General features: G+C 40.7%; 1 protein-coding gene across 1 annotated transcript in view; it reads left to right on the forward strand.

Annotated features, from left to right (window-relative positions):
* The first annotated feature begins 604 nt into the window (after positions 1 to 604).
* Positions 605 to 25,426, forward strand: part of LOC120060963 (forkhead box protein J3-like) — a 90,722-nt gene continuing 65,900 nt past the window's right edge. The window contains exon 1 of the mRNA XM_039010416.1: positions 605 to 856. The gene's annotated coding sequence lies outside the window, so the exon portion shown is untranslated. The remainder of the gene's footprint in view (positions 857 to 25,426) is intronic.

Here is a 25,426-nt window from a genome sequence, read left to right on the forward strand (position 1 = left end):
GTGTGCCAGATTCCCTATGGGACAAAATTTTTCTTGCTTCCTTCCTTCCTTTCCTCCTTCCTTCATACATTCATTGTACCACAGACTACTGGGACACACTACAGAAATAAAGGCTTTTCTAACTATGGCTTTTGTAAACACAAACCGAAGAAGTGCCTGAAAAGGAATCTACATTGTATTTGTATTTTTTATGGATCCCCATTAGCTGCTGTAATCATGACTAGTTTGATGCATGCATAAAAAAAATATATATATATTAATTGTTTGTTATGATGCTATGTTTTTGTATTTATGTTTTGATGGTCTGTTTTAACCTGCCCAGTGACTATGGATGTGAAATAGCTTCCTAGTTACGTTTAAATGAATAAATATATAAACACATGAATAATGATGAACATATTATGATGATTATGGTTATTATTATTATTATTGTCACGTTATTGTTGTTGGCGACAATGAATTCGCTATGAAAAGTTAATGAAGTATTGAATATGGGGACTAGTTATGGGATGTTCTGTTGTCTGACAGTGGTGCATGGATTTGCCTTCAACGTGCTCCGTCTGGCATTGGAAGTAGTTCCGGTGGTTTTGGAAGAGAACTGAGTCGGAGCGGGGAGACCCGGCGGGATTCTGTTGTTGGAGAAGCAAATGCGAATAGCCGGGTGAGGAAGTCTTCAAATCAAGGGACGCAACTGACCACAGAACCGGTCAATATGACACGAGTATCGCATGGGGCATGCAACTTCAGTGACAGCCCTAGAAGGTGAAGTAGCTCCGTCCTCGGAGGAAATGTTCAAGTGCAGCACTGGAACAGCTGAACCTCTCAAATTTGAACCGGTTAATAACCATCCACCCGGGTAAGTAAAGCGAATTTGGGAATGTCGTAACGTTAGGCCTAATAAGGCCTGGAGAAAATATCTCACATAGGCAAAGAAATGTACTTGAGCTCCGGGGTTGCGCTGTGGACAGGCCCTGACAGGTTCTCTCTCCCTGTCATCATACTATGCAGATAGACAGCCCATGTTATTTGAGGATATTAACTTCAAGTTTGCAATATCCTATACCTTTTTTCAGGGTGATCCTCGGTCGTGATGCTCAGATTGATTCTGCTGTTTAATTGCCTTGCAAGTAGTAAAATGACTTTTACATTGAATTTCGATTCGTCGAAATTGAAACGGATGCTCAAACATTCTGACATGTAACGTTATGCATCCATACATGCGTTATAAGTTCTACTTTTTAGACCCGCGTGAACTTTTGAAGCGATGACAGTTGTGAAATGTCAAAGTAGGCTACTGGGGCTGCCTCTCAGTAACTGGTAAATTACAGAACAAAAATCTAGTGCAATTTTAGTGACGTAAGTAGCATTATTGTATTACGATGTTGTCACTTCCCACCTATGTGTCAGTTTAATGGATGTGATGTTGTGTTTGCAACAATTGTTGCACACTAAAATTCAGCAAATAGTTACAATATTTATATTTCGAAATGGTCCGTTGCAAAGTTTCCACTGATTTTATCTTGTCGAAGACAGGTAATTTTCTTGCTACAATTTAGCCATGTACGAACTAATATATTATTTAGTCATTTTTATTGAAAGCGTCAAACTAAGTGCATGTCAAAAGGAAGGTACCGGAAATACAAGAATGATGGCTATTCACTGGCAGCCTACTCATGTCCATGACAAATAACATCTGTAGCCTACAGTATATTGGCATGTTTTTGTTTGAATAATGACCATGGCTTTTATGTCTGCCTATGAATACAGACAGAACCTACTACATTAAGATTTTTTGCATTATGCTATATCTTCAGACGTGCATTTGTTCTATGGGCCTTGTATCTTTTATCCATTTTTGGTGTTAACGCCTGTATTCAAGTCTCATAAAATCAGGTTTGCCATAGAGGAGTTGGGAATGACTCCTTTCACAACACTGCAGTTTAGGTGTACTGGAAAAATTGAATGTTTAATCTTACCAGACCATTAAGTGAGAGGGTGAAAGAGAATTGTTTATTTTATAAAGAGAGAACACTGGTTCCTGATTTGGACAAGTCCCTTACTCCTATCAAGATCAGAGTTGTCTGAACAGATTTTTCTCCACATTTTGTGTTGAGTTTTACGTGCAGTCTTAAATGGTGTTGATTGAAGGTAATTTGGCATTTTAATTGTAGAACAGCTGCCACACACTCTCGGCTAATTGCCATGTAGACGTTCTCAATAGATCACTCATAGACCATTAAGTGCCTCATTAAGATATATTATGCAGATTCCCATTAAACGTGATAAAAAGGAACCCTCCTAATGTTTTTTGATTTGTATTTTAATCTCTGAGGTCAATATAATTACGGTCATTGTCAGCAAATGCATCACTAATAAATTAGGGATTCAGCATCAACTCACTTAGGAATTGAAATTGGAGATTCCGTTTGGTTGCTAGGTGTTGGGAAATTGTGCTATATTTTCATGAATATTGTTTATTATTTACTCTCCATAATGCCATCGATGCTGTAGAGATTCACGAGGCTCGAACTCAGGTAGCCATGACCAAAGGCAGCGACCGTTACCACTGCTCCAAGAAAGCTATTTCCATTGGGTGAGAGGTTTGGTCTTATTAACAGCCACCCACTGGAGAGCTTGTCCCTCATGTGTACATGCATCTCCGATAGCCAAACCAGGTCATCCTCATTCCAACACTATTGTAGCGATTTTTTGGGGGAAAGTGTTGCTTCTCCTTGTACCTATGAACACAACATAGCACGGACAATACCTATGACCACAAACAATAATTCACTCATAATTCACTCCCCCTCCCCTCATGTATTGATGCTTTTATATACAGTGGCAAGAAAAAGTATGTGAACCCTTTGGAATTACCTGGATTTCTGCATAAATTAGTCATAAAATTTGATCTGATCTTCATCTGTCACAACAATAGACAAACATAGTGTGCTTAAACTAATAACACACATTATTGTATATTTCTTGTCTATATTGAATACATCATTTAAACATTCAGTGTAGGTTGGAAAAAGTATTTGAACCCCTAGGCTAATGACTTCTCCAAAATATAATTGGAGTCAGGAGCCTGGAGTCCAATCGATGAGATGAGATTGGAGCTGTGGGTTAGAGCTGCCTTGCCCTATAAAAACAATCACAAAATTTGAGTTTGCTATTTCCAAGAAGCATTGTCTGATGTGAACCATGCCTCGAACAAAATAGATCTCAGAAGATCTAAGATTAAGAATTGTTGACTTGCATAAAGCTGGAAAGGGTTACAAAAGTATCTCTAAAAGCCTTGATGTTCTTCAGTCCACGGTAAGACAAATTGTCTAGAAATGGAGAAAGTTCAGCACTGTTGCTACTCTTCCTTGGCCATACTGCCATGGGAGGATCCCACGGAAGAAGCCACTGCTGTCCAAAGAAAACATTGCTGCACGTCTGAAGTTTGCAAAAGTGCACCTGGATGTTCCACAGCGCTACTGGCAAAATATTCTGTGGACAGATTAAACTACAGTTGAGTTGTTTGGAAGGAACACAACACTGTGTGGAGAAAAAAAGGCACAGCACATTAACATCAAAACCTCATCCCAACTGTAAAGTATGGTGAAGGGAGCATCATGGTTTGGGGCTGCCTCAGGGCCTGGACAGCTTGCTATCATAGACGGGGAAATTATTTACCAAGTTTATCAAGACATTTTGCAGGAGAATGTAAGGCTATCTGTAAAGAGGAATGGTCCAAAATTCCTCCTGACCGTTGTGCAGGTCTGATCCGCAACTACAGAAAACATTTGGTTGAGGTTATTGCTGCCAAAGGAGGGTCAACCAGTTATTAAATCCAAGGGTTCACATACTTTTCCCACCCTGCACTGAATGTTTACATGGTGTGTTCAATAAAGACATGAACACGTATACTTGTTTGTGTGTGTAAGCAGACTGTGTTTGTCTATTGTTGTGACCTAGATGAAGATCAGATCAAATTATATGACCAATTTATACAGAAATCCAGGTATTTCCAAAGGGTTCACATACTTTTTCTTGCCACTATTATCTGTGAACATTTCCTGTAACCTGCAAAGGTTTCAAAGTTGTATGCTGTTTTATGTATGCTTTACTGTAGAATGTATAGTGGTTCCTTTCAAAGTTGTGTCGTACTGCAGCACAGTTTGTGGTCTACCACAGAATTCTATGGCACATTATTTAAGTGTCAGCTAGGGCTGGACGATATGACGAGATATAAACTCAGCAAAAAAAGAAATGTCCTTTTACTGTCAACTGCGTTTATTTTCAGCAAACTTAACATGTGTAAATATTTGTATGAACATACGATTCAACAATGGACTAAGTTCCACAGACATGTGACTAACAGAAATGGAATAATGTGTCCCTGAACAAAGGGGGGGTCAAAATCAAAAGTAACAGTCAGTATCTGGTGTGGCCACCAGCTGCAATAAGTACTGCAGTGCATATCCTTGTCATGGACTGCACCAGATTTGCCAGTTCTTGCTGTGAGATGTTACCCCACTCTTCCACCAAGGCATGAATGGCCCTAGCCCTCACCCTCCGATCCAACAGGTCCCAGACGTGCTCAACGGGATTGAGATCCGGGCTCTTCGCTGGCCATGGCAGAACACTGACATTCCTGTCTTGCAGGAAATCACGCACAGAATGAGCAGTATGGCTGGTGGCATTGTCATGCTGGAAGGTCATGTCAGGATGAGCCAGCAGGAAGGGTACCACATGATAGAGAAGGATGTCTTCCCTGTAACACACAGCGTTGAGATTGCCTGCAATGACAACAAGCTCAGTCTGATGAGGCTGTGACACACCGCCCCAGACCATGACGGACCCTCCACCTCCAAATCGATCCCGCTCCAGAGTAGAGGTCGACCGATTAATCGGAATGGCCGATTTAATTAGGGCCAATTTCAAGTTTTCATAACAATCGGAAAACGGTAATTTTGGATGCTGATTTTGCCTATTTTTATTTTTTTACACCTTTATTTAACTAGGCAAGTCAGTTAAGAACACATTCTTATTTTCAATGACGGCCTAGGAACGGTGGGTTAACTGCCTTGTTCAGGGTTAGAACGACAGATTTTTACCTCAGCTCAGGGATTCAATCTTGCAACCTTACGGTTAACTAGTCCAACGCTCTAACCACCTGCCTCACGAGGAGCCCGCCTGTTACGTGAATGCAGTAAGAAGCCACACATAAAAAACAATCAATCATAATCACTAGTTATTCACTACACATGGTTGATGACATTACTAGTTTATCTGGCGTGTCCTGCGTTGCATATAATCGATGCAGTGCGCATTCGCGAAAAGGACTGTCGTTGCTCCAATGTGTACCTAACCATAAAAATCAATGCCTTTCTTCAAAAAATCAATACACAGAAGTATATATTTTTAAACCTGCATATTTAGCGAAAAGAAATCCAGGTTAGCAGGCAATATTAACCAGGTGAAATTGTGTCACTTCTCTTGCGTTTATTGCACGCAGAGTCAGAGTATATGCAACAGTTTGGGACGCCTGGCTCATTGCGAACTAATTTGCCAGAGTTTTACGTAATTATGACATAACATTGAAGGTTGTGCAGTGTAACAGGATTATTTAGACTTATGGATGCCACCCGTTAGATAAAATACGGAACGGTTCTATATTTCACTGAAAGAATAAACGTTTTGTTTTCGAGATGATAGTTTCCGGATTCAACCATATTAATGACCTAAGGCTCGTATTTCTGTGTGTTATTGTGTTATAATTAAGTCTATGATTTGATAGAGCGGTCTGACTGAGCGATGGTAGGCACCAGCAGGCTCGTAAGCATTAATTCAAACAGCACTTTCGTGCGTTTTGCCAGCAGCTCTTCGCAATGCTTCAAGCTGTTTATGTCTTCAAGCCTATCAACTCCCGAGCTTAGGCTGGTGTAACCGATGTGAAATGGCTAGCTAGTTAGCGGGGTGCGCGCTAATAGTCAAATGTCACTCGCTCTGAGACTTGGAGTAGTTGTTCCCCTTGCTCTGCATGGGTAACGCTGCTTCGAGGGTGGCTGTTGTCGATGTGTTCCTGGTTCGAGCCCAGGTAGCGGCGAGGACAGGGATGGAAGCTATACTGTTACACTGGCAATACTAAAGTGCCTATAAGAACATCAAATAGTCAAAGGTATATGAAATACAAATCGTATAGAGAGAAATAGTCCTATAATTCCTATAATAACTACAACCTAAAACTTCTTACCTGGGAATATTGAAGACTCATGTTAAAAGGAACCACCAGATTTCATATGTTCTCATGTTCTGAGCAAGGAACTTAAACATTAGCTTTCTTACATGGCACATATTGCACTTTTACTTTCTTCTCCAACACTTTGTTTTTGCATTATTTAAACCAAATTGAACATGGTTCATTATTTATTTGATTCTAAATTTACTTTATTGATGTCTTACATTAAGTTAAAATAAGTGTTCATTCAGTATTGTTGTAATTGTCATTATTACAAAAAACAAAAAACAGCCGATTTTAATCGGTATCGGCTTTTTTTGGTCCTCTAATAATCAGTATCGGTATCGGCGTTGAAAAATCATAATCGGTCGACCTCTAGTCCAGAGAACAGGCCTAGTTGTAACGCTCATTCCTTCAAAGGTAAACGCGTATCCGACCATCACCATTGTGAGACACAACCGCGACCCGTCAGTGAAGAGCACTTTTTGCCAGTCCTGTCTGGTCCAGCGACGGTGGGATTGTGCCCAAAGGCGACATTGTTGTTGGTGATGTCTGGTGAGGACCTCAGTCCAGTCTCTCTCAGCCTATTGTGGACTGAGCACTGATGGAGGGATTGTGCGTTCCTGGTGTAACTCGGCAGTTGTTGTTGCCATCCTGTACCTGTCCCACAGGTGTGATGTTCGGATGTACCGATCCTGTGCAGGTGTTACACGTGGTCTGCCACTGCGAGGACGATCAGCTGTCCTTCCTGTCTCCCTGTAGCGCTCTCTTAGGCGTCACACAGTACGGACATTGCAATTTATTGCTCTGGCCACATCTGCAGTCCTCATGCCTCCTTGCAGCATGCCTAAGGCACATTCACGCAGATGAGCAGGGACCCTGGGCATCTTTCTTTTGGTGTTTTTCAGAGTGAGTAGAAAGGCCTCTTTAGTGTCCTAAGTTTTCACAACTGTGACCTTAATTGGTCACCGTCTGTAAGCTGTTAGTGTGTTAACGACCGTTCCACAGGTGCATGTTCATTAATTGTTTATGGTTCATTGAACAAGCATGGGAAACAGTGTTTAAACCCTTTACTATGAAGATCTGTGAAGTTATTTGGCTTTTTACTAATTATCTTTGAAAGACAGGGTCCTGAAAAAGGGATGTATTCTTTTTTTGCTGAGTGTGTGTGTAATATATATATATATATGTCAAGTTTACATACACTTAGGTAGGAGTCATTAACTCGTTTTTTTCAATCACTCCACAAATTTCTTGTTAACAAACTATTGTTATGGCAAGTCGGTTAGGACATCTACTTTGTGCATGACACAAGTATTTTTTCCAACAATTGTTTACAGACCGATTATTTCATTTATAATTCACTGTATCACAATTCCAGTGGGTCAGAAGTTTACATACACTAAGTTGACTGTGCCTTTAAACAGCTTGGAAAATTCCAGAAAATTATGTCATGGCTTTAGAAGCTTCTGATAGGCTAATTGACATAATTTGAGTCAATTGGAGGTCTACCTGTGGATGTACACTGCTCAAAAAAATAAAGGGAACACTAAAATAACACATCCTAGATCTGAATGAATTAAATATTCTTATTAAATACTTTTTTATTTACATAGTTGAATGTGCTGACAACAAAATCACACAAACATTATCAATGGAAATCAAATTTATCAACCCATGGAGGTCTGGATTTGGAGTCACACTCAAAATTAAAGTGGAAAACCACACTACAGGCTGATCCAACTTTGATGTAATGTCCTTAAAACAAGTCAAAATGAGGCTCAGTAGTGTGTGTGGCCTCCACGTGCCTGTATGACCTCCCTACAACGCCTGGGCATGCTCCTGATGAGGTGGCGGATGGTCTCCTGAGGGATCTCCTCCCAGACCTGGACTAAAGCATCCGCCAACTCCTGGACAGTCTGTGGTGCAACGTGGCGTTGGTGGATGGAGCGAGACATGATGTCCCAGATGTGCTCAATTGGATTCAGGTCTGGGGAACGGGCGGGCCAGTCCATAGCATCAATGCCTTCCTCTTGCAGGAACTGCTGACACACTCCAGCCACATGAGGTCTAGCATTGTCTTGCATTAGGAGGAACCCAGGGCCAACCGCACCAGCATATGGTCTCACAAGGGGTCTGAGGATCTCATCTCGGTACCTAATGGCAGTCAGGCTACCTCTGGCGAGCACATGGAGGGCTGTGCGGCCCCACAAAGAAATGCCACCCCACACCATGACTGACCCACCGCCAAACAGGTCATGCTGGAGGATGTTGCAGGCAGCAGAACGTTCTCCACGGCGTCTCCAGACTCTGTCACGTCTGTCACATGTGCTCAGTGTGAACCTGCTTTCATCTGTGAAGAGCACAGGGCAGAGCACATTTGCCAATCTTGGTGTTCTCTGGCAAATGCCAAACGTCCTGCACGGTGTTGGGCTGTAAGCACAACCCCCACCTGTGGACGTCGGGCCCTCATACCACCCTCATGGAGTCTGTTTCTGACCGTTTGAGCAGACACATGCACATTTGTGGCCTGCTGGAGGTCATTTTGCAGGGCTCTGGCAGTGCTCCTCCTGCTCCTCCTTGCACAAAGGCGGAGGTAGCGGTCCTGCTGCTGGGTTGTTGCCCTCCTACGGCCTCCTCCACGTCTCCTGATGTACTGGCCTGTCTCCTGGTAGCGCCTCCATGCTCTGGACACTACGCTGACAGACACAGCAAACCTTCTTGCCACAGCTCGCATTGATGTGCCATCCTGGATGAGCTGCACTACCTGAGCCACTTGTGTGGGTTGTAGACTCCGTCTCATGCTACCACTAGAGTGAAAGCACCGCCAGCATTCAAAAGTGACCAAAACATCAGCCAGGAAGCATAGGAACTGAGAAGTGGTCTGTGGTCACCACCTGCAGAACCACTCCTTTATTGGTGGTGTCTTGCTAATTGCCTATAATTTCCACCTGTTGTCTATTCCATTTGCACAACAGCATGTGAAATTTATTGTCAATCAGTGTTGCTTCCTAAGTGGACAGTTTGATTTCACAGCAGTGTGATTGACTTGGAGTTACATTGTGTTGTTTAAGTGTTCCCTTTATTTTTTTGAGCACTGTATATATATTTTTTTTCACATCTAGCCCGAGCTATCCTTTTGTAAAGGTTGAAGAGTCTATTGTCCTGCTAATAGCCCATCATGGAAACGTTGTTTGCACCCATATGTTTAAGGCCTACAGTAGGTTATATTAATCCACGCCTTCTGGGAATGTGTAAAAGTCCAAAGGTTATGGGTGGAGTTAGATTTTTTTGCTGTCAGAAGTATTAAAATCCACCAATGTCAGCCTTTAAATGCTTTATTATCCAAATGTTTAAAGTACATGTGGGCGACGGAGAGAATGCCTTTGACTGTTTTTAATATTAGGGCTTCCAGGAGGAACGGAAAATTGCGTGTCAATTCATAAACCATGTGCCATGGAATCGGTACATCGAGGATCTTCCCAACTATTTTGCAATCTATATGGTAAAGCTGTCATTTTTTTGGTGCTTAAATGAAAATTCAAATGTATACCACTTATCACAATTTTCTTTAAACAATTTTGGTATTTAATGCAGGGCCGACAGACAAGTTCCTTTCTTTCCTCCCCCTTCCACTTGATGACGGTTCCAATTGATAAAGTAATTTCTGCCCTGACTGTAAAATCAATCAAGGCTAAAGTGACTTTAATTTAAGGTTTCAATTAGAAAAATGTGGCGCTGTACAATGTGACCGGTCGAGAGTATTGTAAATTTAATATCTGATTGATTTATCAAGACCAGTCCCCATTCTGTCATTCAGTAATAATAATAATAATAATAATAATCGTTGGATAACAGATCGTCTCCCGGAACACATTAAGAGGCGGCTTCTATCTTCAATATAATCATTAATTCAGAAGGTTAAACCCATAGGTTTTAGGCCTGCAGTAGGTTATAATAAACAAAAATTGTGTGTCAATTCATAAACCATATGCCATGGAATCAGTACATTGAAAATCCCTTCCCAACTGTTTTGCAATCTATATGGCTATCAAAAAAACAAAAAAACAAAAACTGGTATATATTTTTATTTATGACAATTTTCTTTAACCGATTTTGATATTTTGGACATGATTTCGTTTCAAATAACCAAAAGTGAGCGGTTGTAATCTGAATAAAGGGGAAAAGGCCATTCTTGAACATGGGGTGAGACATTCTTACTAATTTGTAATTGAAGCCAGTTTGTTATTTGGAATTATTTATTTCTGTTTTTTAGAGGAAGAGAAACCAAAAGCCCACTGTGCCTATTTTTCAAAAATCATCAGTTCACATGTCAAGTAAAATTCCCCCACTGTATTTACCCAAGTTCCCTCTTAACTCCAGGACCACCAACAGTTTTATTTTATTATTATATATTTTTTTGCCTGATGCAGGACTCTACTGCCGGAGAAGAGAGACTCTCAGACTGAAAATGCCTCCATTAATTGCCACAGTTTCGACTACCGATAGATCAGCGTTCTAACTCCCCTTTGTGATAGTGTGGTGCAATGACAGAATGCCACAATCTACCACTAACGGTCGCAGCATAAGCTCGTAACTTTTAAAGGAAGAACCACTAACTACATTATACCTGGTTAAATACAAGGTAAATGTTTGGGTTAAGCAACATTAAATATGAAAAAGACAAAGGGATAGTTGAGGATTTTGGCACTGAGGCCCTATATCTACTTCCCGAGAGTCAGATTAACTCGTGTATACAATTTTTATCTATCTGCATCCAGTATGAAGGTTGTTTCACGAGCCACTGCTAAATAGCGTTAGCTCAATGACTGGAAGTCTACAGGAACAGCTAGCAGTTAGACTTCCAGTCATTGCGCTAACGCTAGTTAGCAATTGCACTGACGCTTGTTAGCAACTTCCTTCAAACTGCACGCAGATACATAAAAATGACATTCACAAGTTTTCTGACTATGAAGAAGTAGATAAATGGCCTCATTGCCAAAATCCCAAACTATCCCTTTAAAAAAACTGTAGGCCCAAGTTCCAGTTTAGTGATTACAATGCCATGCCATATTTAAGTGATCAATCCTGAGAAGCTGGTGTTTGGAGGATATATTGGCACTGGTGTTAGGCCTGAGACTAAGTCAAGGGCCGGCAAACCATGCCAATATATCCTCCAAACACCGGCTTCGAAGGCATTATCACTTTTATACAACGGGTTGCCAACATATTCAAATAATGATTGACATATTTTCATTAAACATTGTATTTTGCTTTCATTCATTCTATTTAATCCTTCCACAAGATATAGTCATGACACATCTAAGGTTGCTACCCACACCGGCTGGTTGTTCGTTCTATCGGTTCGGTTGACAGACATTTATTTGGATACATCCATAACAATGAGCTAATGATCTGCGATTTTGCTTGTCATAAAAGAATGTGCTCTCTTGTCAGGACACTGTTGTTCAGAAGATCTAGCCAACAACACAGCTAACACAATAACTTCAAACTGAAGCTGGAAAGACTAGCTGCATTTTGTTTAGTTTGACCTGTTTTTTGACCTGGCTGATGAGACAGTGGATTGCGCAGTGAGATGGAACAGAGTAAATAGGCATTTTAACATCATAGATTTAGCCAGTGGTAACTTGTGGAATAGACACCAGCTGGAATGTGGTTTTAACCAATCAGCATCCAGGATTAGACCCACCCGTTGCATAACATATAACATCATTTGATAACCTCTTTGGTCAAAGAGTAATGCTGTAACATTACTGACTATTATTTTCATAGGAGTGTAGATGTCTGTAAATTGTGCATTTAAATTACAGCTCCAAATCAGACGACATGTCTCTGAAATTGTGCAATCGTCTCTCCAGTGACATTCATCCAAGGGAATATTCCCACCTTTGCATACCAATTTGATCATTTGGAAATCCAGTCCTTTGCCCCGAAAGCATTATTAATGCCCCCTTGTTAAAGTGATTATTCAAATGATCTGCCATTAGGGGGAGTAATGTGCATTTAAGTCTCCATTCTGCTTGGGCTATTCCCAACATGTAACTAACTTTTATATTGGATGTTTTCACAGTAAATGTATACCTACTGTGCTGTATTTTCTTTTTCAGAATATAGCCTATTTTGTTGGACAGACTGCAAAGAGAGACAGGAAAGGGAGGAGGAGAGATGGTGTGCTAGAAGGGCATAGGCTGGATTTGAACCCACACCAGCACTGGTATATATGTGTGTTCCTGAAGGCAGTGGCAGTAACCGTTACACCACCCCAGGCCACTAGTGTGCTGCACCTTTTAAATGCATTCTACCTCTTGTGTGTCACGATGAAGAGGAAATTATATTACTGACAGCGTGTACCTTGTGTTATTGCCCAGGTACTTCTAGATTAATCTGAACATCCATTCTGTGAACCTGGGCTGTGTACTCTGATTGTGGTCCGGGCCCTCAAACTGTTGCACATCACCCGAATTGATGAGATTTTCAACCATTAGAAAGACCTTTCTGATTTCCGTTGAATAGTGTGTTCTGTCATTTCAAAGCTAGGGAAAGACGTCAGAGTGGGACTCATTACATTGAAAGGGTGGCAGTAGTTAACATTAGACACGCATTAGTTTTTTCTCGCCAATGTAACAGTGTGGTCAAAGACTTAGTAGCGTAGTTGTAGTCACGATCTGGTTACATTACCTATAAGTACACATTGTTACGTTTTTGGGTTATTAAATATTTATTAACTTATTTATTATTTCCGGATATCTTCTAAACTACCCACTATGCACAATTTCTCAAGGTCATATGGAGGACCTACTCTGTGCTACCGAGTTTGTATGCTAGCACGGTAGCTGGCTAAAGTTATCCATTAGCCATGCTAGCATGTAATTACATTCCAGATCCAAGTGTTGGTGGTGGTGAATTACAATCCACCAATTACGAGGAAGTGTGATGTAAACAAAGAGCAGGCTCTAGTGCTTTCTTGCCGTGGGTTAAAAAGGAAATCAAAAATCATACCTGCATGCTAATTGTGTAGTACCTCTTTGGTTCTTATTTTTGTTTTGTTAACATTTCGGCATGTTCTCTTTGAAGTAGTCTTGTAATTTTGCTAGCTGACTGACATCTGGAATCTATCTATTTTGGATTTTGACCTGGTGAAGCGCCCGCCTCCTCCTTGCTTTGGTAGCTAACTTGGCCGCCACTCTTTTAAAGGTTTTACCATCGATGGGCCCCAACCATCAATCTCTAAAGTGTCTGCTCTCTCCTTTGCTTATAATCTGCGGTTATGTTTCGGTTGTGTTCTAGCTGGTCTTCAGTAGTTGGGCTCCAGCTTTCTGAGAGTAACCGTGGAGCTTGGCTGGCTAGGCTAATAGCTAGTTGGCTAAATAGCTAACGTTAGCTGGCTGGCTAGCTTGCTGGTTAAGATAACATTATTTCATAACTGGTGAGATGGCGTAATGTATTTGGAAAACATTGGTTTACTGTTGATAGCAACTGGCTGACTCAATAAATCAACTTGCAAGGTTTCTAGCCAACTAGCCTGCTATTGTTATCCCTACTAGCCGGCTAACGTTAAAATATTTGCTTGTAAATTAAATTAAAAAGAAACCAGTGCAAACAATTTGGTTTAATTTAAAGTTAAACATTTGGAGTTTACATTATAGGGAATAGGCTGGCTTGCCGGGTCCTCCAAATTGCATCACACCCCGGATTTTTTTTTTCTTTCCCACATGACTTCAGCATTCTTTGAAATTCTGATCAGTTTTATTTAATAACTTGTAACAGTTTTTAATTGAGGTGTAACTTTGCATTGGGACTTTTGATGTGTGTACTAATGCAAATCCATATGCTACATGTGATTTACGTTTATGCTACCTACCCTTTAAGTGTCTCGTATAGAACTGGTTTGGCAGAACTGAACTGGCATTTGCAAACTTCTTATTGCTGCCAACTATCTTAGTGAGAAGAACACAAAGCTCCACTTCTGAACATTGTGTAAAACCTTGGGTTGACACAGTATTGCATTGTACTGGTTGTTTTTAATGAGTAACAATTGTCAGCCTATTTGCACGTGAAACAATGTTATTATAAATAACCATAAAAAAGCTGTGATACTTCTAAAACATGTAAATTTCTCCCCATTTTAAAGTGCAACAAAACCAAAGCCGTTCCTTCAAGTGAATGCCTCTAGGTTTTGGGGGTTGTTCCATTATTAATGCTATGCAGAAGCCAAACTTTTAGGTTGGCGCAGTTGGGTGCTTTAATCTATTTTTGCTGTAAATCAATGCATTTTTAAAGAGGACAACTGAACATTGGTGGATGTGGGAATGCAGTTGATTTCTCGGTGATGCAGTGCTGTAACCTTTACTGTGCTGAGCCCGAGTTCACAAACAGCATCCTTCCCTCTCCTGGGACCTCTCGTAGGGGGAGTGTGCCCAAATGCTGCACTCCCATATTTTATTTATGGAAAAATACACCTTTTTAACTTTGCTGTTCTCTGGATTTTTTCTGGTTGTCGATGGGTTGCAACCTCTTCTCTCCTGTAAGCCGTTTTTAGGTGTAGGCTAGATATTTGATTCTAAGTTCTCGAGGGCCACAGTGTGTTGGCAGTTCATTAGCTATTGGTTGAGATCTGAAAAGCAGTGCTGGGGTGAATCATTTCCATTTTCTCCTGTTGATCTGGGATGTGAATTGATAACATTTCATGAATAATTTGTATTTTATTTTCCCTGAAATAAAAATGTATTTCACTTATTTAACCTCTCTAGGGTACGTGGGACGGTAGCGTCCCACCTTGTCAACAGCCAGTGAAACTACAGGGCGCCAAATTCAAAACAACAGAAATCCCATAATTAAAATTCCTCAAACATACATGTATTTTACACCATTTTAAAGATACACTTCTTGTAAATCCAGCCACAGTGTCCGATTTTCAAAAAGGCTTTATGACGAAAGCAAACCAAACGATTATGTTTGAGTGCCTATTCACAGAATAACACAGCCATTTTTCCAGCCAAAGAGAGGATTCACAAAAAGCAGAAATATAGATAAAATTAATCACTAACCTTTGATCTTCATCAGATGACACTCATAGGACTTCATGTTACACAATACATGTATGTTTTGTTCGGTAAAGTTCATATTTATATCCAAAAATCAGAGTTTACATTGGCGCGTTCAGTAGTTCCAAAACATCTGGTGATTTTGCAGAGAGCCACATCAATTTAAAGAAATACTCATTATAAATGTTGATGAAAATACAAGTGTTATGCATGGAATTTTAGATGCACTTCTACTTAATGCAACCGCTGTGTCAGATTTCAAAAAAAGCTTTACGGAAAAATCAAACCATGCAATAATCTGAGGTCTGCGCTCAGAGCCCAATCAAAACAAAAGGATATCCGCCATGTTGTGCGGTCAACAGAAGTCAGAAATAACAATAAACATTCACTTACCTTTGATATTCATGAGAATGCACTCCCAGGAATCCCAGTTCCACAATAAATGTTTGTTTTGTTCGATAATGTCCATTTATGTCCAAATTCCTCCTTGTTGTTCTAGCGTTCAGTACACTTTCTAAACTCACGACACGCGGGCAAGTTCAGCGGAAAGTACGGACGAAAAGTTAGTTATATTACAGTCTGTAGAAACATGACAAACGAAGTATTGAATCAATCTTTAGGATGTTTTTAACATAATTCTTCAATAATGTTCCAACCGGAGAATTATTTTGTCTTCAGAAGTGCGATGGAACAGAGCTCTCTCTCAAATGAACGCGCATCGTCAGCGCATGTTCAGCTCATGGTAGACCTTACTCAATCCCCTCTCATTCGGCCCCACTTCACAGTAGAAGCATCAGACAAGGCTCTAAAGACTGTTGACATCTAGTGGAAGCCTTAGGAAGTGCAACATGACCAATATCCCACTGTATCTTCAATAGGGAATGAGTTGAAAAATGACCAACCTCAGATTTCCCACTTCCTGGTTGGATTTTTTCTCAGGTTTTTGCCTGCCATATGAGTTCGGTTATACACAGACATCATTCAGTGTTTTCTATCCAAATCTACTAATAATATGCATATTCTAGCTTTCATGGCTGAGCAGGCAGTTTACTCTGGGCACGCTTTTCATCCGGATGTGAAAATACTGCCCCCTACCCCAAAGAAGTTAATCAATTTGAAATTATTAAATCAGCGTGGATTCAACCATAATCTCTGAACCCAAAACCAAATCTTGCACTAGCTAGCTGTCTACTTAATTTGACTGTGGGCGAGTGTTTAAAATCTGAATACACTTGGCCTGAAATAAAGGGCGTGGTCAAACATCAAATTGACCACAGGCCCTTTTCTTAGGATGAATTTACAGTCAGCCCTGCTGAACTCAGTAGCCTACTTATGGCCCCATCCTTCCATGGGATGTTTATTTATTCCAAACCATGCACAAATTGTCCATTGATCAATGTATGATTCAAATCGAGTTAGGGCGCATGCATCTCAAGTCAGGATTCGACCCAAAGAGGACACCTACATTTACATTTTAGTAATTTAAGTAGACGCTCTTATCCAGAGGGACTTACAGTAGAGTGCATACATTTGAATTTTTTTCGTAACTAGTGAAGTATCAAACAGTAATTACAGTCAAGGGGCTTAACTCAATTTTATTGAAAGATGAGCAAGAACCTTCAAATGACGACATCGGCTTTGGCATCGAGGTGGAAAGTAATTACAATGTTGTTTTTGGCTTTTTGGACCCTTTGCTCCCTCTTTTCAATGCCCATTACTCCCAGACATGACAGTTCTCGACACGCCGACAGGCTCCTTTAGAGACATTAGGTTACCCACACAACGCATGGGTGTGCAACATGGGTGTGCAACTTTAAGGGGCTTTTTGAACAACGTTCAAATTGTTTTCAGTTTCAATCAAAATCTTTGCTCATTATATTTTATTGGTCATGTTTTTTTAATGTAGGCTAATAGTTGCTAATAAGTGTAAAACTGCTCTATTGCTCACTATTCTCTCTTGAAGGTACTCCCTCTTCCCTCCCGTATGGCAGGTGTGATTTTAGCTCAAAGAAATTGTGGGGTAAAGAATAGCATATTTCAGGATTTATCTGAACTCGTTCACCAATATATGCAGAACTTGTATTCAGTTTCAGGCAAATTATGAAATAATGAGCATCAGGATAATAAGGATTTATAGGAAACCAGGCAATTACCAAACTCCTGCTAATCTAATCCTCTTTGGGATCACCCCCTTCTCTCTGCCCTGAGTGTTTATAATTATACTTTAGTGTCATGCATAGGCAGTGGCTGCTAGACTGACAATATATATATATTTTTTCAAGGTACATAAGTTAAAGCATGGTCTTAAGATGTAAGTCCTGTGATTATATTGGTGTCGTTGCTGTGCGACTAGGGCTGGGCATTATATCGAATTAGATCAATTAGAATTAATGTTTCTGCGCGGTATTCCAAATGCATGTATCGCAAGAAATCAAACTTTTTGTTATTTTTCATTTGTATAAGCGTTTTGTCCCCTTGTTTTCATGTTGCATTTTTGGTCTCATCTCCTTCACTCCTCTGTGCTGTGTGCAGCTTCCCATTTTACACCAGCGATCTGTATATAATGACGAGATGCACTTCTCTGCCCTAACAATGAGATGCTGTACAAAAGGCAGGCAGGCAGGCGATAAGCTTAGGTCCAAAATAAGCCCATAGAAACGTAATGGCCTTATTTTGGACAGATTTTAGAAGCATTTTAGCCAAACACTGTTATACTAGCTGTCTAGTCTGTTTTATAAATGTGCAATAAGCATAAACACAATGTTATATAAGGAATTGTCATTCTGAGAAGTAAGGTAAGCCACTTGATTTCAATATCTGAACAAGTGGACTGGCTAACATGCTTTTCAAACAGTTGGAGACAGAAGTGTGTGTTCGTAACAATTCAACCTTGTTCGCTAGCAAATAGATCCAAGTTGGCTAAACGTGAAATCACGGCCGGCCTGCTCATTAGGCAGGATTAGGAGGCCCCCTATGGCGGCAGATTGACGAGGGCGCCATTTTCTGAGCTAGACTGACCAAGACGCACCTCCAACAACACATAAAACCTAACATAATTCTGCCCAAAAACAATGACAATTTCTGTCAACCTGTGGCATATTGGCTTTTTAGGTGAGCGCTGATGGCACCCTATGATAAGCAGTGCCCACTTTGTCAAAGGCAGGACTCAATATTTATCTTGTCCATTCCCAGCACGCCTCTCTAGGGTTGTTGAAGAGACGCGGCGCTCCACGTTCCATCCCCAAAATTATTGCATATAGTAGAAAGTGTATGCAGCCTTCTTTGTAGCCTACAGACTGGAGATAAAATGTATGACAAACTTTTTACATCATGAAGGTTTTTCTGATCAAATAGCCTAACCTAAAGGGCCTCCTGGGTGGCGTAGTGGTCTAGGGCACTGCATCGCAGCGCTAGCTGTGCCACCAGAGACTCTGGGTTCGCGCCCAGGCTCTGTCGCAGCCGGCCGCGACCGGGAGGTCCGTGGGGCGACGCACAATTAGCCTAGCGTCGTCCAGGTTAGGGAGGGTTTGGCCGGTAGGGATATCCTTGTCTCATCGCGCACCAGCGACTCCTGTGGCGGGCCGGGCGCAGTGTGCGCTAACCAAGGTAGCCAGGTGCACGGTGTTTCCTCTGACACGTTGGTGCTGCTGGCTTCCGGGTTGGAGGCGCGCTGTGTTAAGAAGCAGTGCGGCTTGGTTGGGTTGTGTTTCGGAGGACGCATGGCTTTCGACCTTCATCTCTCCCGAGCCCGTACGGGAGATGTTGCGATGAGACAAGATAGTAATTACTAACAATTTGGATACCACGAAATTGGGGAGAAAAGGGGGTAAAAAAAGAAGAAAAAAAATTTCCTAACCTAAATGGCAACCAATCAAATAAATAAAATGCGCTGACCATGCGCGTTCATGTGAGAGAGAGCTCGGTTCCATCGCACTTCTGAAGACAATGGAATTCTCCGGTTGGAACATTATTGAAGAATTATGTTAACATCCTAAAGATTGATTCAATACTTCGTTTGTCATGTTTCTACGGACTGTAATAGAACTAACTTTTCGTCCGTACTTTCTGCTGGACTTGCCCGCGTGTCGTGAGTTTAGAAAGTGTACTGAACGCTAGAACAACAAGGAGGAATTTGGACATAAATGATAGACATTATCGAACAAAACAAACATTTATTGTGGAACTGGGATTCCTGGGAGTGCCTTCTAATGAAGAAGTGAATGTTTATAATGTTCTGACTTCTGTTGACTGCAAAATATGGCGGATATATTTGTCTTGATTGGGCTCTGAGCAACGACTCAGATTATTGCATGGTTTGCTTTTTCCGTAAAGCTTTTTTGAAATCTGACACAGCAGTTGTATTAAGGAGAAGTGCATCTAAAATTCCATGCATAACAGTTGTATCTTTTAGCAATGTTTATTATGAGTATTCCTGTAAATTGATGTGGCTCTCAGCAAAATCAAAGGATGTTTTGGATCTTCTGAACGTAACACGCCAATGTAAACTCCGATTTTTGGATATAAATATGAAATTTATCGAACAAAACATACATGTATTGTGTAACATGAAGTCCTATGAGTGTCATCTGATGAAGATCATCAAAGGTTCGTGATTAATTTTATCTATATTTCTGCTTTTTGTGAATCCTCTCTTTGGCTGGAAAAATGGCTGTTATTCTGTGAATAGGCACTCACCTAACATAATCGTTTGGTTTGCTTTCGTCGTAAAGCCTTTTTGAAATCGGACACTGTGGCTGGATTTACAACAAGTGTTTCTTTAAAATGGTGTAAAATACATGTATGTTTGAGGAATTTTAATTATGGGATTTCTGTTGTTTTGAATTTGGCGCCCTGCAGTTTCACTGGCTGTTGAAGAAGTGGGACGCTACCGTCTCACGTACCCTAGAGAGGTTAAACAGCCTGGAGGTGTGTTGGGTTATTGTCCTGTTGAAAAGCAAATGATAGTCCCACTAAGCGACAACCAGACGGGATGGCGTATCGCTGCAGAATGCTGTGGTAGCCATGCTGGTTAAGTGTGCCTTGAATTTTAAATAAATCACTGACAGTGTCACCTGCAAAGCACCCCCACACCATCACAACCCCTCCTCCAGTCTTCACAGTGGGAACCACACATTTGGAGATCATCCGGTGACCTACTCAGCATCTCACAAAGACACGGCGGTTGGAACCAGAAATCTCACATTTTGGATGCATCAGAACAAAGGACAGATTTCCATCTGTCTAATGTCCATTGCTAGTGTTTCTTGGCCCAAGCCAGTCCCTTCTTCTTATTGGTGTCCTTTAGTAGTAGTTTCTTTGCAGGAATTTGACCATGAAGGCCTGATTCACACAGTCTCATCTGAACAGCTGATGTTGATGTGTCTGTTACTTGAACTCTGAAGCATTTATTTGGGCTACAATTTCTGAGGTGCAGTTAACTCTAATGAACTTATCCTCTGCAGCAGAGGTAACTCTGGGCCTTCCATTCCTGTGGCGGTCCTCATGAGAGCCAGTTTCATCATAGCGCTTCATGTTTTTTGCACTTAAAGAAACGTTCAAAGTTCTTGAAATTTCCCGGATTGACAGACCATGTCTTAAAGTGATGGACGTTCGTTTTTCTTTGTTTATTTGAGCTGTTCTTGCCATAATATGGACTTGGTTTTTCACCAAATAGGGCTATCTTCTGTATACCACCCTTACCTTGTCGCAACACAACTGATTGGTTGAAACGCATGAAGAAGGAAAGAAATTCCACAAAGGCAATGGAATTGTATTCCAGGTGACTACCTCATGAAGCTGGTTGAGAGAATACCAAGAGTGTGCAAAGCTGTCAAGGCTACTTTTAAACAAACCAAAATATATATTTGAGATTCTTCACACTTTTTTTTCTGGATTCTTGCACAGTCTCATTGAATATCTTGATCTCTTTTCTAGCCTCTCTGGATTAAAACCTAATTATGACAAGTGTACCATATTACGTATTGGATTGTTGGTGTTTACACTACCGTGTAGTTTTCCAATAAAATGGGCGGCTGGTGAAGTAGACATACTTGGTATTCACATTTCAAAAAATATAAATGAACTTACCACAATTAATTTCTATAGAAAGTTAGCAAAAATAGATAAGATTCTTCAACCAAATACCTGTGTATTTATGGAAAATAACTGATTAACTCTTTGGTTCTATCACAGTTTACTTACTTACTAATGGCACTGCCTACTCCAGATGACTCGTTTTTTTTATATCATATGAGCAAAAAATATTTCATTTCATTTGTAATGCTAAGCCAGACAAAATTAAACGTGCCTATTTATAGAATGAATATGAGTTTGCGGTGCTAAAATTAAATATTAAAGCTTTAAACCTCTCACTAAATACATAAATTATACTTAAACCCCAAATGCTTCTCCAGTAGATTATTAAGAAAGGCTAATCCTTTGTTAAAAAATTGCCTTTTGCCTTTATACAGATTACAACTGCTCATTTCCGACTAATAATTGTATCACCCTTTCTTAAACAAGCCAAACAAAGCTGGTTACAATTTCAGTTTTATCCTCCAGAAAAGAGAGAACAAATATTATGGTTAAATTCAAATATACTGATTAATAAACAAATATTTTATGGATTTTTTTTTATTTTTACAAATTTGATTATATTTGTTAGTGATATTATTAATAGAAACTGAGGAGTTATGTCACATGCAGTTATCGAAAATATATGGGAATATCTGCTCTATCCAAATTTACAACCATATATATATATATATATATATATATATATATATATATATATATATATATATATATATATATATATATATATATACACACACACACACACAGTGGGGAGAACAAGTATTTGAAAATGTAAAATTAATTACTTAAATCATACAATGTGATTTTCTGGATTTTTGTTTTAGATTCCGTCTCTCACAGTTGAAGTGTACCTATGTATACACACACACACACACACACACAATTGAAGTTTACATACACTTAGGTTGGAGTCATTTAACCGTGGGAAATAAAGCCCCAGACCATTATTCCTAATCCACCAAACTTTACAGTTGGCACTATGCATTTGGGCAAGTATGGTTCTTCTGGCATCCGCCAGGGGAAGCTCTAGCAGGGCATATTTTTGACGAACAGACTTGTTAGAAAGGTAGCATCCTATGACGGTGCCACATTGAAAGTAACAGCTCTTCAGTAAGGCCATTCTACTGCCAATCTTCGTCTATGGAGATTGCATGGCTGTGTGCTCGATTTTATACACCTGTCAGTAACGGGTGAGGCTGAAAATGGCCAAATCCACTCATGTGAAGGGGTGTCCACATACTTTTGCATATATAGTGTATATTCAGTGCATTTGGAGAGTATTCAGACTCCTTGTCTTTTTTGTTACGTTACAGCCTTATTCTAAAATAGAGGGAAAACATTTTATTTAATCCATCTACACACAATACCCCATAATGATATAGTGGGGGGAAAGAAACACAATATAAATAATTATACAGCGCCTTTGCTATGAGACTCGAAATTGAGCTCCGGTGCATCCTGTTTACATTGATCATCATTGAGAAGTTGCTACACTTGATTGGTGTCAACCTGTGGTAAATTCAATTGATTGGACATGATTTGTGAAGACACACACCTGTCTATATAAGGTCCCACAGTTGACAGTGCATGTCAGAGCAAAAACAAAGCCGCAAAGTCGAAGGAATTGTCCATAGAGCTCCGAGACAGGATTGTGTCAAGGCCCAGATCTGGGGCAGTGTACCAAAACATTTATTCTAGGAATGCACAATATATCGGTGAACATATCGGAATCGGCTGGTATTAGCTAAAAATTAACATTGGTATCGGCCCGATGTCTAGTTTAATGCCAATCTGCAAAACCGATATCAAAGCTGACGTGCACACCTACAGTTGAAGTCAGAAGTTTACATACTTAGGTTGGAGTCATTAACTCGTTTTTCAACCACTCCACAAATTTCTTGTTAAACTATAGTTTTGCCAAGTTCGTTAGGACATCTACTTTGTACATGACAAGTAATTTTTCCAACAATTGTTTACAGACAGATTATTTCACTTATAATTCACAGTATCACAATTCCAGCAGGTCAGAAGTTTACATACACTAAGTTGACTGCCTTTAAACAGCTTGGAAAATTCCAGAAAATTATGTCATGGCTTTAGAAGCTTCTGATAAACTAATTGACATCATTTGAGTTAATTGGAGGTGTACCTGTGGATGTATTTCAAGGTCTACCTTCAAACTCAGTGCTTCTTTGCTTGACATCAGGTGAAAATCTAAATAAATCAGCCAAGACCTCAGAAAAAAAATTGTAGACCTCCACAAGTCTGGTTCATCCTTGGGAGCATTTTCCAAACGCCTGAAGGTACCATGTTCATCTGGACAAACCATAGTACCCAAGTATAAACACCATGGGACCATGCAGCCGTCATACTGCTCAGGAAGAAGACGGGTTCTGTCTCCTAGAAATGAATGTACTTTGGTGCGAAAAGTGCAAATCAATCCCAGAATAACAGCAGAGGACCTTGTGAAGATGCTGGATGAAACCGGTACAAAGTATCTTTATCCACAGTAAAACGAGTCCTATATCGACATAACCTGAAAGGCCGCTCAGCAAGGAAGATGCCACTGCTCCAAAACCACCATTAAAAAAAAAGCCAGACTATGGTTTGCAACTGCACATGGGGACAAAGATTGTTCTTTTTGGAGAAATGTCCTCTGGTCTGATGAAACAAAAATAGAACTGTTTGGCCATAATGACCATCATTATGTTTGGAGGAAAAAGGGGTCGCTTGCAAGCCGAAGAACACCATCCCAACCGTGAAGCACGGTGGTGGCAGCATGTTGTGGGGTTGCTTTGCTTCAGGAGGGACTGGTGTACTTCACAAAATAGATGGCTTCATGAGGATGGAAATTATGTGGATATATTGAAGCAACATCTCAAGACATCAGTCTGGAAGTTAAAGCTTGGTCTCAGATGGGTCTTCCAAATGGTCAATGACCCCAAGCATACTTCCAAAGTTGTGGCAAAATGGCTTAAGGACAACAAAGTCGAGGTATTGGAGTGGCTGTCACAAAGCCTTGATCTCAGTCCCATAGAAAATGTGTGGGTAGAACTAAACAAGGCGTGTGTGAGCAAGGAGGCCTACAAACCAGCTCTGTCAGGAGGAATGGGCCAAAATTCACCCAACTTATTGTGGGATGCTTGTGGAAGGCTACCTGAAATGTTTGACCCAAGTTAAAGTGCCTTAGACCACTGCGTCCATGTGTGCGTGTTAACTATTTAACTGTACTAGAATGCTTAAAAGGCCGCTAAAATTCTAAATATCAGTTATCGGTATCGTTTTTTGGGGGGGGGGGGGGCAAGGAAAATATCGGTATCGGCCAAAAATGTCATATCGGTGCATCACTAATTTCTACAGCATTGAAGGTCCCCAAGAACACAGTGGCCTCCATCATTCTTAAATGGAAGAAGTTTGTAACAACCAAGACTAGGAAGAGTTGTCCGCCCGGCCATCCTGAGCAATCGGGGGAGAAGGGTCTTGGTCAGGGAGGTGACCAAGAACCTGTTGGTCACTGTGACAGAGCTCCCGAGTTCCTCTGTGAATATGGGAGAACCCTCCGACAAGGACAACCATTTCTGCAGCGCTCCACCAATCAGGCCTTTTGGTGGAGTGGCCAGATGGAAGCCACTCTTCAGTAAAAGGCACATGACAGCCTGCTGTTTGCCAAAAGGCACCTAAAGGACTCTGACCATGTGAAACAAGATTCTCTAGTCTGATGAAATCAAGATTGAACTCTTTGGCCTGAGTGCCAAGCGTCACGTCTGGACAAAACTTGGCACCTATTCCTACAGTGAAGCTTGGTGGTGGCAGTCATGATCGAGAGAAAGATGAACGGACCTCAGACTGGGGAAAGGTTCAGCTTCCAACAGAACAACAACCCTAATCAAACGACCAAGACAAAGCAGGAGTGACTTCGGGACAAGTCTCAATGTCCTTGAGTGGCCCAGCCAGAGCCCGGACTTGAACCCAATCTCTGGAGAGACCTGAAAATAGCTGTGCAGCGATGCTCCCCATCCAACCTTACAGAGCTTTAGTG

Source organism: Salvelinus namaycush, chromosome 16 (genome assembly GCF_016432855.1).
Source record: "Salvelinus namaycush isolate Seneca chromosome 16, SaNama_1.0, whole genome shotgun sequence".
Classification (NCBI taxonomy): domain Eukaryota; kingdom Metazoa; phylum Chordata; class Actinopteri; order Salmoniformes; family Salmonidae; genus Salvelinus; species Salvelinus namaycush.